The sequence below is a fragment of the Enhydra lutris genome, unplaced genomic scaffold (genome assembly GCF_002288905.1).
Source record: "Enhydra lutris kenyoni isolate GAN:26980312 unplaced genomic scaffold, ASM228890v2 scaffoldscaffold224, whole genome shotgun sequence".
Taxonomy (NCBI): Eukaryota; Metazoa; Chordata; class Mammalia; order Carnivora; family Mustelidae; genus Enhydra; species Enhydra lutris.
Window position 1 is genome coordinate 62337 of NW_019154308.1, and position 13620 is coordinate 75956.

General features: G+C 42.2%; 1 pseudogene across 1 annotated transcript; it reads right to left on the reverse strand.

Annotated features, from left to right (window-relative positions):
- Positions 1–1054: 1054 nt before the first annotated feature.
- Positions 1055–13608, reverse strand: LOC111140181 (annotated as a pseudogene). Its single transcript, XR_002640129.1, has 18 exons — positions 13510–13608; positions 13280–13426; positions 12974–13150; positions 12739–12843; positions 12570–12650; positions 12062–12217; positions 9952–10117; positions 9641–9837; positions 7661–7725; positions 7253–7447; positions 4907–4972; positions 4595–4791; positions 2708–2789; positions 2435–2527; positions 2124–2311; positions 1532–1634; positions 1337–1437; positions 1055–1190 (listed from the first exon to the last, which is right to left on the reverse strand). The product of XR_002640129.1 is annotated as a ubiquitin-like modifier-activating enzyme 1 (transcript).
- Between the last annotated feature and the right edge of the window lie 12 nt (positions 13609–13620).

Here is a 13620-nt window from a genome sequence, read left to right on the forward strand (position 1 = left end):
TGGCATCATAGTCCAGGAGCACTTTGTGAGTTCCTCTTACGGAACCATTTTGTGGACGGTCTCAGTGCATCAAGTGAGGTGGGTTGGGACCACGTTCTAACAGGAAAAAAGAAGTTTAGAGTAGCTAATGTACATTCTCAAATAATAACAGTAATATAGGTACAATACATACCATATGCCACCTTACAGACATTAAATGCCTTTATCCCTCATAACAACACTTTATTCCTTTATTTTTTTCATATGTGGAACTGAGACACAAAACAACTAAGAAATGTGAGATCATAACACACATTGGCAAGGCTTAGTATTCAGACCCACAGTCTGAGTCCAGGATGTCTACTATATCTCAAAATAGTATGGCAGGTAATTGGAGGTAGCAAAGATAGGATTAGAAAGCAAGTGAAATTTAACATAAGGCAAAGGCAGACCTGCTCTGTACCCACAACTGCCTTCTCTCTCTCTCTCTCTCTCTCTCTCTCTCTCTTAAAGATTTTATTTATTTATTTGACGGACGGAGATCACAAGTAGGCAGAGAAGCAGGCAGAGAGAGAGGAGGAAGCAGGATCCCTGCTGAGCAGAGAGCCCGATGCGGGACTCAATCCCAGGACCCAGGAATCATGGCCTGAGCTGAAGGCAGAGGCTTTAACCCACTGAGCCACCCAGGCACCCCAACCTTTCTCTTTTTTGTTGAGGGAGGACAGGAGGAAAAAGAAGCAAACCTCATATTTATTAGATGAGCTGCATTTAATTTTCTCTGTCTCATAACCTTGGATTTGGGACCCATTCCATATTTCTGGGATGGGGCTGAACTCTGAATTATGACCTGAACAAAGCCCATCATTTCCCAGAGGAAACAGGGCATAGGCCATTGCCAAAACCAAGACGTGCCACATCTGCGTTAATAAGTCTTTATTAACAATTCCAATTCTAAATAGTAGAAAGCAACCACAAAAAAAGTTCTCAAAGGGATGTAAAGTTTATGTGCCTGGCCAGGCACATGTTTTGGCACAACTAGACGGGATCTGAAAGTAAACTGTTTGGGGTCTGGGAGTCAGTGGATAGCGTAGTGTACATAGGGAACCTCGACATCCTCGCCAGTATCATCGTTGCAGCACAGCTCAAGCACCAGTGCCTGCACATGGCGGCCCAGCTTTTGCTTCTACACATGGATAACAATTTCTGTCATCCTGGGAAGGGAGAGGTGAGGGTCAGGGACATATCAAGAGAGGAGAGACATATGGGGGTGAAGAAGGTAGGGAAAGCCATGAACATAAGTAGTAAGGTTTTCCACCCCACACAGGGCCTACCATAGCTTGCCCAGTGGCCAGCTCATGGCTGATCCAACCATTCCTTGAGTTCGGTAGCTGGCATGAGAAAGGAGTACAGCATGGATACACCTTGGGACAGCATGGTAATCTCTAATTTGTGTCCTGTCTGGAGAGAGTGGGAAGGAGGACAGACAACAGTGTCATAGAAAAGGAGAATACAATCACCACCCCTAGGGGAAGGCAGTGTAGAAAAGCCTTACCTTAAAGTAGTCAAGGAACTGTTTGAGAGTCATCTCTTCACCATTAGGCTGTAGCCCCTGTACCTCAACATGATCCCACAATGTCCACTCTTGGTTATAGTACCGTAGGACAAAACACAGGGGAGTGGAATATGGGCTAACCCAGATGATCCTAGCCTAACCACTCGACTTGACTTTTTAAGACAGATCAATCACAACCTTCTTTTGTCTCAACCCTCCTGGGGCCCCATATCACTGTGTGCAAGCTATATTATTATATTGACCAATGTGTCTACACAATAAAGCGATCCTGGTATCTTCTTCACACCTTCCACTTCCTTTACCTTCCCATTTAATATCGTCTAACTATCCTGACCTTCTCATTACTTCTCAAAGATGCCAGTCACATTTATACTTGGCACAATGCAAAAACTGTATAATGAATGGACAAATGGTACACAAAGAGCATGGTACCCAAACATACAAAGAGCATCACCTGCTATGAGGCAGCTCTCCATAAATACAGATGCACACACATCCTACCCACCACATACATGCAGTCTCACTCACTGATGGGCAAAACCAAAGGTTTCCATATAAGCAGGCCCCTACCTGGTGTGGGGGTGGGCCAAGGGGTTCAGAGAAGCTGAAGAAGGGCAGGGCCTACATGAAGCTATTCTTTTAAGAGTCAAACTGCCAGTGTCTCTGCACCACTTTATATAACTCCAGACACACAAGGCCAACTATAGCTGCTGTGGTTGTGGCAATTGCTGGGATGATCTTCCCTGCAATCAGCTTGCTCTGCCAGAGAGAAGATGACCAGCAGAGGACATCATTAGAGAGGTTCAGGGTCTACAGAGGAGGACAAATGTGGAGACTCACCCTTGTGAAAGGGTGAAAGCTTAAGCTCTATACTATCATTACCTTATGCCGATCTGCTGGGTGAATATTATAGTTTTCTGCTCGGAGGTTGGATGCAGCCACAATGAAATCCATATGAAAGTTGGTATTATCATCCTGTTGTGAATGGGAAGAGAGGACAGATACGGAAGAGGGAGTTAGAGGAAAACAAGTTTTCTTGGCTACTAAGGATTCAACTATATTTGCACCTTGATTACTTTTCAGACCAGCCACAGAATCTGGCAATCCTAGTCCCAAAGAAGCCTATGATGTCTCAGCCCATACCCTCCCCAGCACCTTCTCAAAGTCAATAGGGTACAACTTGAACCCAGGGAGCTTCTCTGGGCTGGGAATCATGGCTCTGAGCTCCTGTAGGCTCCTGTATCATCTGTAGGAAGAGAGGGACATGTTAGCCCTTTAAATTCCAGGCCAGGGTATGAGAAGAAAGGAGAGTAGAATGGGGCAGAGATTTCAGACAGATCAAGGATCTGAATAGGAGAGGCACTGTGGGAAAGAGCTGGGGGAGCAGGGAATTGTGGAGCAGGGAAATGTGTCCCCACAGAAGAAAGAAAGATGTAGACAGGAGTAGGACCATAAAGATATAAATGGAGATGTTGAACAAATAATAGCAATAAGAACGGATGTAGACCGTAACACTATTCAGAACAGGTAAGGGCAGAAGAAGTCCAAGTGTCCATTTGTGAATGAATGGCTAAAGAAGTCATGTGTCCACACAATGGGATATTACTCAGCTATCAAAAAGAATGAAATCTTGCCATTTGCAAGGAAATGGATACAGCCAGACTGTTTTATGGTTAGAGACAGAAAGATGACTGCTTCAAGATGCCACTTACATGATATATGTATCTGTAAGAGACCCAAAGTCATAGATACTGAAGACAAAACAGTGGCTGGCCAGGAGACTGAAGAGTTATTTTAGTGTGGACAAGATTTCATATTTGGAAGGTGGGAAAGTCATGGAGACATTTCATAACAGCATTGATATATTGAATGCTGCTAAACAGAACACTTAAAAATGGTTAACACTTGGGACTCTAGGGTGGCTTCATTGATTAAGTGTCTGCTTTTGGCTCAGGGTCCTGGGATCAAGCCCCACAGGGAGTCTCCTTCTCCCTCCCCCTTGTCTGCTACTCCCCCTGCTTGTGCATGTGCACGCTCTCTCTCTGTTGAATAAATAAATTAAATCTTTTTTTAAAGTGCTTAACACTGTAAATCTTAGGTGTTTCTACTGTAATTAAAAAAAGTAGATTACAATACAGAGATAGGAGATTTTAAAAAGTGCCACAGACAGAAAAGGAGAGATATGGAGGAGACAGAGAGGGAAACAACAGAAATGCAGGGGAACAAAATACAAGAAGTAGCAATAGGGAAAAACAGGAAGAGAAGAGAAATGTGAACAGGATAAAATCAAAATTTGAAGATGAAGAAGAATGGCAGAGATTAAAATTACATATGGATGATGAGCTAGGAGGAAATACACGCAATGCTGACAACTCTAGAGATACACACAAAGACATATACAGAGAGGAACAAGAGAGATGAGGTATTTAGAAAAGAGAAGGATGGGGACAGATATACAGAGAAAAAATGGAAATATATATATAGAAAATATACAAAATAGAGAGGGACTTAGAGAGCATCAGACAGATATGGGACAGATAGAGGAAGACGGAAGCTGGGAGCTGGAAGATAGTTAAAAAGGTTAGATGAGGAGGAAGACCTTGAGAGGAGATGAAGAAAGACAGGGAGGTCAATACTAGGATGAAAATACATACAGGTGAAAGCTGGAGATATGGATGGGGATTTCAGGAAGGAGATGACCCAGGGAAGACATCAAGGCAAACTATTTGCCAAGAGTCTGAAAAACAGAGGAAAAAGAAAATGGAGTAAAGGAGAACAAAAAAGGCAAATACACATGCAGAAAGAAAATGTACAATTAATCCTCCCGGGAGCCAGAATGGGAAGAAAAATGGGAAGAAAAAGGAGGAATATATGAAAGAATTTACCTCAACCACCCATCTTAACACTGACTGAAACAAAGACCACAGGGAAGCATGGGTAAAACTCAGGCTTGGGAACTCATCACAGAGAAACTAGGACAACTAGTGTAGAAATTTGGACATAAGATAAATGGAACAGTGCTCTGAGCCAATTGGATTAAGCACCCTCACCAACAAGGCACTGGCTTTTTGAAGCTCCTCGTCAGAGACATGGGTCTTGACTCCAGACTTGGGGGTGAATTCAGGGATGTCCACAGACTGTAGAAGTATGGCCACAGCAGCTCAGTCCTGAGACCCCATCAGCCCATAGGTCTGGGCAAAGAGATTGTTAGCAGCCACCACATAATCCAGATTCAGGGGCTAGAAGGCAAGATATGGACTAGTGAGCAGATCCAGACCTCACCCTGGAACCTCAGGCCTTCTTCTCAGCCACCACTTTCCACCTGATCCCAGGATACCCTAAGGGGAGACTTACATTGTTGACATCAAAGATAAGTCAACGTTTGGGCCCAGACCAGAATAGGGCTCCAGAGCTTGTAAGCTAAGAGGATAGAAAGGGTTTGAGGGAGCAGGGCCTGAGAGGAGACAATCCTGACTCCTCATCTCAGACCTAGACGTCCCAACTCACTATCCCTGGGCATTCACTTTTTGATACATATATAGAACTATCAGTATCTTATGAATTTTCAGGCATTATACCAACTTAAATAGCTTAATAAATACTAATTAATCCTCAAAAGCTCTCAAGAACTAGGTCATAATTATTCACAGATGAGGATACTAAGATGCAGAGAGAAAATTCATGACTGGCTCTCTCTAAAGTCAAATGAAGCTGGAATGTGAACCAGTTGTACTCTTTTTTTTTCTTTTTTTAAGATTTATTTATTTATTTTTTGGGGGGGTAGGGGGCAGAGGAGAGGGAGAAACAGTCTTAGGCTAAGTGAAATAAGTCAAGCAGAGAAAGACAATTATCACATGGCTTCACTTATATGTGGAACACAAGGAATAGCATGGATGACATTAGGAGGAGAAGGAAAGGAAAAATGAAAGGGGGAAATCAGAGGATGAGACCAACCATGAGAGACTATGGACTCTGGGAAACAAACTGAGGGTTTCTGGGGGTGGGGGTGGGCTAGCCCAGTGATGGGTATTACAGAGAGAAAGCACTGCACGGAGCACTGGGTGTTATATGCAAAAAATGAATTGTTAGGACTGATTTAATGTTAAAACCTGTTTAACAATTAACAAATAGCTAGAGCAATTCTATATTTCCTAGGTAGCCATATTGTTGTTTACATCCATGGACTTCATTCCAGGAATAAACGCCCCAGTAGTTCCTGGTATTGGTTCCAGGTATCGATTCGGGGAGTAAACACCCTAACAATAGAAGCCACATACCTTGAGGTCTGAGGTTATGCTCTATAAAACCAGCCTGTGACATTGGGACAGGGTCACTCTCTTCGGAGGCTTTGCATAACTTTCACTTTTTCTCAGTCTCATTCCTTTAACCACGGACCGCATCATGAATCATGAAACACTGCATCAAAAACTAACGACGTACTGCATAGTGACTAACATAACATAATAAAAAAAGTTAAAAATAAATAAATAAAAATCTTAAAAAGATTGTAAAACTCAACACCCCAAAAATAAATAATTCAATTAAAAAATGGGCAGAACACACGAATAGATACTTTTCCAAAGAAAACTTACAGTTGGCCAACAGACACATGAAAAGATGTTCAACATCACTCATCATCAGGGAAATGCAAATCAAAACTACAATGAGATATCATCTCACACCCATCAGAATGGCTAAAATCAACAACATAAGAAACAACTGTTGGTAAGGATGTGGAGAAAAAGGAAAGGTCATACACTGTTAGTGGAAATGAAAACTGGTGCAGCCACTGTGGAAAACAGTATGGAGTTTCCTCAGAAAGTTAAAAAGGGAACTACCCTATAATCTACCAATTGTATTACTAGGTATTTACCTAAAGAATACAAAAATACTAATTCACAGAGATACTTGCACCCCGATGTTTATCACAACATACAATAGCCAAATTAAGGAAACAGCCCAAAAGTCATCGAACAATAAATGCATAGATAGAAGATATGGTATATGTATACAATGGAATATTACTCAAAGCCATAAAAAGGAATGAAATCTTGCCATTTGCAATGGCATGCATAGAGGTAGAGACTGTTAGGCTAATTGAATAAGTCAGAGAAAGACAAATACCATATGATTTCACGCATATGTGGAATTTAGCAGATGAGCAAAGGGGGTAAAAAGAGAGAGAGAGACAACAAAAAAAAAGACTCTCAACTATAGAGCACAAACTAATGGTTACCACTGGCAATGGGGGGGGTGGGTAAAACAGGTGATGGGGATATAGGAATGCACTTGTGATGAGTAGTGGGTATCATGTGGAAGTGCTGAATTACTCACTATATTTTGCTCTTGAAACTAATACCACACTGTATGGTATAACTAACTGGAATTAAAAAAAAAACTTAAAGATTTATTCATTTTAGAGGGGGGGGGGCAGTGTGGGTGTAGGTTGAGAAGGACTCCCCTGGAGCAGGGAGCCTCATGCAGAACTCCATCCCAGGACCCTGAGATCATGACCTGAGCTGCAGGCAAACACTTAACCAACTGAGCCACCCAAAAGCACTGGCTCATTTTTTCTTGAGGTCTTATAAAATGGTCTTGGTGTGCCTCCCATAGCTGAATTAGCTACGACAAGAGCTCTCAGAACACTACCTGCTTCTAGAAAATGCATTCTGCCAAATGAACTCAGCAAGTATGTAATACCTGGTCAGGTGGAAAGTTGTCAAAAGCTGGCAAATGTTGTTGGAGTACTGAGTGTGCCAGTGGTGGTAAGCCCAGGTCACACAGTCAGCCCAGGTCTGTGGCTGCTGTAGCACCAAGCTACGCTGCATGGCTTCCAGCATTTCCAGGGGTTGGGTGCCTGCCAGGCGCAGTGTCCGTTCCACAAACTTGGAGTCTCTGACAGGAATCACAGCAAAAATGGGCAAGATTACACAGAGGCCCCAGGAGTGGGCTTAACTACATGGAGAGCTGGTCCCGACTCTCCAGTGGCAGGAGGCCCATGCATTCATTAATTGATTCAGAACATGTGGCTGGTGCTGAGCCATACAGTGGTTACAGTATGCTTGACTAGGCAGAGAAGTGAGAGAACATTCGGACAGGATTACTCACGTGAGATACTGGTTGACATTTTCTGCCGGGTGCTTAAAGAGACCTTCAAACTCATCCCGAGCCCACTGCAGACAAAGCAAAGAGATTACATTGGCCTGAAACACAAAGTGGGCTTTCGTAGGCACAAGATGGGATGCCTGGGTAGCTCAGTCGGTTGAGCATCTGCCTTCAGTTCAGTTCATGATACCAGAGTTCTGGGATCAACTCCCATACCAGGTTCTCTGCTCAGTGGGGAGGTTGTTTCTCCCTCTGCCTGCTTTCCCTCCCTCTGCCTGCTTTTTCTCTGACAAATAAATAAGTAAAATATATATAAAATATATATATATATATAAATATAATATTTATTTAAATATTTAAAATAAATATAAATATATATAAAACAGACCATCAGTGAATGAAGCAATTAGGAACAATATGGTGACCACAGAGAACAAAGGAAGAAGGCCCCTTATAAGGGGCTCCTCAAACTTCCAACACCTACCATCCCAATGTGAAAACCAATGACCTTGATCTGAGCAGTGGTTATACAAATTAAAGACTTTGGTTTTCAAAGTTTTCTATATATATATATATAGAAAACTTATTCTTAAGATAGGTACACCCTAATCTAGATGTGGTATGTTTCAAGAAGAAAGAACAAAGCTCACACCAAAAATAAAACATGAATGATCCATACAGATCATGGGGACTAGACAGAGAATGAGATACAAGTTTTGCTCTCTGCAAATTACAAGGTCAGTAAATACAGCCACTGGTGAAGTGATCTGGAACCTAGAGATCCAGGTTCAAAGGACAGCTCAGCCACAGTGCTGTGGCTAAAAAGGTAATGCCTTTATCTATGTATCCTTATTCTGAAAATGTATTCTGTAAATGAAATATCTGTAACTCATGGGTTGATATGTTGAAATGACCATAGACATACATATGTAAAGCTCACTTAAATAGTGTCAAGGACTCATTAAATGATAAATACTTTACAAAGCCTTGAGAGAAGTACTTCTCTCCTCTTATTTTACACATAAGGAATCTGAGATGTGAGGAGGTTAAGTTCAAGAGTCACATACTGAATTTATTTTAAGAGCAGTTTTATAGTCCTTCTGCATATGTGGCATGGCAATAGAGTAATTATCTAATAAAGGTTACAAGTATGGACACACACACACACGTATATGTCTGTAAACATACACATGTGTGTACATGTACTTATGCATATACACATGGTGAGATGGAGACACATTTACACATGGTTTATCTATCAGTTTAAATACATCCATTTGGTAACTGCTGGGATGGAAGCAAGTAGTGCAAACTGTGTTCTGTTTCTCCTTATCTTCCTCCTACTCCCATACTCTAAAATATGGTCTTTAAGGACTGCATTAAGAAGAATACTACCTAATAAATACATAATACAGTGGTCATCCTTGGGTTCAAAGAACACTGGAATTTGAGTTAGGTTCTGTGTATTGGTTAAGTATATTGTCCATTTAGACGATACGTACACCATTGTGTATGTACGTTATACGCAGAGAATTATCCTGACATGCCAATTCTTAAACAATTGAATTACACAATTCTTAACAAATTCCTTGGTGCAACAGTTAGGTAAATCCAAATATGGGCTAAATATTACAAGTAATTAAATAACTAGCAGAAATAATTGCTAAAAAATTAATTTTTTAGCAGGAATATAATCTTCTGTTTATATGAGCTCACACCTTCATTACTCATATGTAAGTTAAATAAAATACATTACATATTATATGAATATCCATCTCTGTGTTTACAAACTAAACATTTTTAAGTTAAAAGAAATGAATCATTTAGTAAAGCTTAGACTGCAGGGTGTAAAATGAGAGAAAGAGACTTGAAGAAAAGGTACATGTTAACTGGCACTTATATCACCTGAATGACAAGTTGGTGGCTGAGAGGCTGCTTAGGTGCCTGTCTCTTCTACCTCTCCCTCCCTCCAAAAGTGATCACCTGCAGTGTGTGTTCGATGGCATTGGGGAAGTTCTTCAGTGTGCAGATAGGGATGGACTTCTCAGGAGGGTCCTGGCTGGAGCTGTAGGACTCTGTCAGGAAGGGGATAACCTCCTGCACGTTGCCCTTGGTGCCCAGTGTGCCTGACTCCAGCAGTGGTTTACGGTAGTACACACAGCGGCGGTCCACGTACATGCCTGTGAGAAGACGACAGGGGGTGATAACATTAGGATACAACAAGAGAACAGATACACCCCCAAACAGACACATATTAACTCTGCCCTTGTCCTCACCCCCACCCCCAAACTCACGAGCATCCATATTGTCCACGGCATTGGCAATACCATCAAGGTTCTGGAAGAAGCTGTCATCATAGATATGCTCTGTGTCAGGGCCAACACAATTCTGATGGCTCATTACCCGGATGTAAGGATTTATCTGGTGCACAGCTGCAGCAGCTGTGTCAGATTTCAATTTCTGGGTAGGGATGGAGATGCAGCAGTCACTCATACATTCACCCAATAAACTGTTACAGAGTTGTTCTGACAACTGCTTTCTCTAATGGTGGGCAAGATCTACACTGTGAGTTCAGTAGGCTCCCTGGTTTAGCAGTAGTCTATGACAAATGTCACACGACTGAGGCTGTGGCAAACGGGCCTGAGGCCTAGCAGAAAAGGAACCTTAGGAATTCCTAGGAAAACCCTAGGAATTTAAACTACATAAACCAGGTAGGAGACAACACATCAGGTATCTGCAACATTTATTGCTTTTTGACTTAACAGCATCCAGAGTCGGGATGCCATTACCCAAATAAAGCCAAGGTCCTTGTACAAATATAAACAATATCCTGTGAAAGCCAAGTCAGGTCACATTCTTCTTTTGCTCAAAACCCCCCACTAGCTCTCACTTTCACTTAGGGTATGAGTTGGCTCATGTTACTTCTAGAACCTCATCTCTTACCATGGTCCCTTCTGAATGACCACTCCGTTCCTTACACAGTGAGTGATATTCCAACATCAGAATTTTGCTCAGGCTGTTACCTTTACCCGATACACTCCTTCCTGAATTACCTTCTCATTCTCCTCTATCATCCAAGGAAGGAAATGCCACCCTCCTGCTGAGGACTTCCTTTACCATAGTGCAAACCACTCTCTATGGCACTTCCCTCTCATCCTGGTTTTTCATGTTTCATTGTACCTTCTTAACATCAGCCGTGTACTTGCCTATTGTAAATTACTGTTTATTGCAACCATCCTCAAATATAAGGATCTTAAGAAGAACAGCTGCTATGTGGGGTTACAGCGACCAGTTTGTCCTGTATTAGGAATTTAAACTACCTCAAAAACTAGTGACGTACTGTATGGTGACTAACATAATTAAAAAAAATTAAACTGATAAGATTTTATTATTAGTTGATTTGAAAATGAAATGATTCCATTACATAGTAGAAATATAAATATGAAAAATGTTTTCCAGTACAAAAATGTCAGTCACAAAACCCAAATAATATGTACATTTTTGCAAATGTTTTAAGTTATGTAATCTCTTAGGAGGCAGATGGATTCTCTTCTCTACCACATTTTCAATCTGCTAAATGTACACAGAAGAAATACTCAGTTTCACACAATATTTTAATAGCATTTTCAGATAATTGTGGATATTTAAAAAAATCAAAACCTGAGAAATAACGGTGTTTTAAAGTGTAGTTGCAAGGTAAGATCCTCAACCTATGCCAGTATCTACTGGCTTGTTTTGCATTTTGAATAGATCCTTAGGTATTTCTCGCTTTTGTACCATTATGTATTTGGTCATTTAAAAAAAAAAGAAGAAGAAGAAGTGTTACTGAGTTAATAGAAGCCTTCCTAAAGTAGAATGGAAATTTTTACTGACAAAGTAAGAATAAAAAGGCAAATGATGTCTTGGTAGTCTTAAAACAATAATGACCTTGGGGACTTGATGAAAAGTGTTGTGGACCTCCAGACTTTTCTCACTAGACAAGGGCAGAAAGCTCTCCTATGCTATGTAATGTATCCCAAATATCTAGGGCAGTGCAGAGTAGCAGGATGAGAAAATGAAATAAAATCCTGAGTAGGCAAAAATAACACATAAGACTTCTCATATTGATCCTTCCACATACCTAGATTCCCGAGTCCTACATTAGCAGCTACCAAAGGTAGAGAGAGAAAAAAAAAAGTGGGGGTAGGTATAAAATGATAAATGAAATAAAAAGACATGGTAAGTATTCAAATATCTGTGGAAAGAATGAGTGGTAGAAAAAGAGAGAGAAGGGAAAAGCAGAAAGATAGATAGAGGTAAAAAGACCTAAGCTATTAGATTAAGGACAAGAAAGGAGAAAAGAGAGAGAAGAAAGGAGAAAAGAGAGAGAAGCAACTCATCCAGTTACCAGGTATACCTACTCACCTTGACATCCCAGGGCCGGAACAAAAACTGTCGATTGAGATTGGACTTCTCAATGGTGTCCATGTCTGTAACAGTGATTGCCCCATTCTCCCCACAGCCTAGACCAATCATGGCAAAGTTCTTGAGGAGTTCACAGCCAATGGCCCCTGCACCCACCTGAGAGGTTACCAAGAAGAGAGACACAAAGTGTGAAAGCGAAGAAAAGAAACCTGTTAGTCCTCACTTCCCCTGAAGATACAGAGAGGGTAAGAGGGTCCTGTATTACATATTCAAATCCTAGAGCCATAAACAACTACTGTCATCTGAGAAAGGAGGCCCCAGATGGGGGAATAAAGGCCCATTATCAGGCTTTTCTGAGTATGAAGAAAATGCAGAAAGGGAGGAGATGAGGGGAAAAAAACAAAACAAAACAAAACAATTAACTGCCTTAGTGAGGCAGGAGACTCTAGAAAAGATTGGCCAGAGGCAAGTAAAGATGATGTAGCTGGTGCCCCATGGCATCACTCACCAAAAAGTAATTTTGCTTGCCCAGCTTCTCTTGCAGGTCTGAGCCAAATACAGCCACCTGCCCATCATAACGGCTCTGGCACTGTGTCATGTGAAGGGAGGAGGATCAGAGATGAGCTGCCATGCAGAGACCCAAAATAATACCTTCCCCATGGGGCCCCTTCACATACCGGGTGACATCTGTCCTCTGTGAGGGCCTGTCTGTCCTCAGGGAGACACTCAAGTGCATCAAAGTACAGCCACTGCATAATAGGCGTAAACTTCCCAGAGCAAGCCTGGGAAGGATGGTAAGAAATGGGAGGTCATCAGTGCTTAATAGGAATCGGACCCAGATGGACAGCCAGTGATGGAATCGGGAGGGCACCTGGCCTGTCCTCAGCTCTGCCCTTCTTTAACCATACTGACCTTCATAACTTCCTGGGCAGCCAAGCCCCCAATAAAGGCGTTTATGGGTGCCAGATCCCCAGCAGCCACATATGCGAGTTTTCTAATGAGGTCCTCATCCAGGGGGTCCTGCTGCACCACTGGCAGGGCTCGGGCATTCACAGCCTGGGCTAAGGCCACCAGTGCTATTGCATCCTCCTGGAAAGGCAAAGAGAACCAAGAGAGGACCAGTCAGACCAACAGTGGGAATGAGAGAGGGAGACAGTAGATGGGAGAGCAGGTGAGGCTTTGGGCCAAAGATGCCGGCTGGCTTGCCCACTCATCTACCTCATTGTAGGGCCGAGGAGACCGGCCATGCTGAGCACAGAAGCGGTGCAGGGCCTGGAAGCCAATGTGCAGCTGACCAGGGCGAGAAAACTTGGCAAAATCCGTTATCACAAAGTCTGGTTCTGCCAGTGACACTAGCAAGGATTTCTGTGGAGAGTGGGATATCAGCACCAGAGACGTGAAAATCCTAGAGCTGTAGGACCCTATAGCCCACCTCCACACATACTTACAAAGCTGATCTTCTTAGGTACTTTAACCTGACTGACAATGCCTCCCCGGGTGTACTCAGAGAAGCTAGAAGTGTCACAGATACTAAAGGTATAGGGACCTAAGGGAGGAAA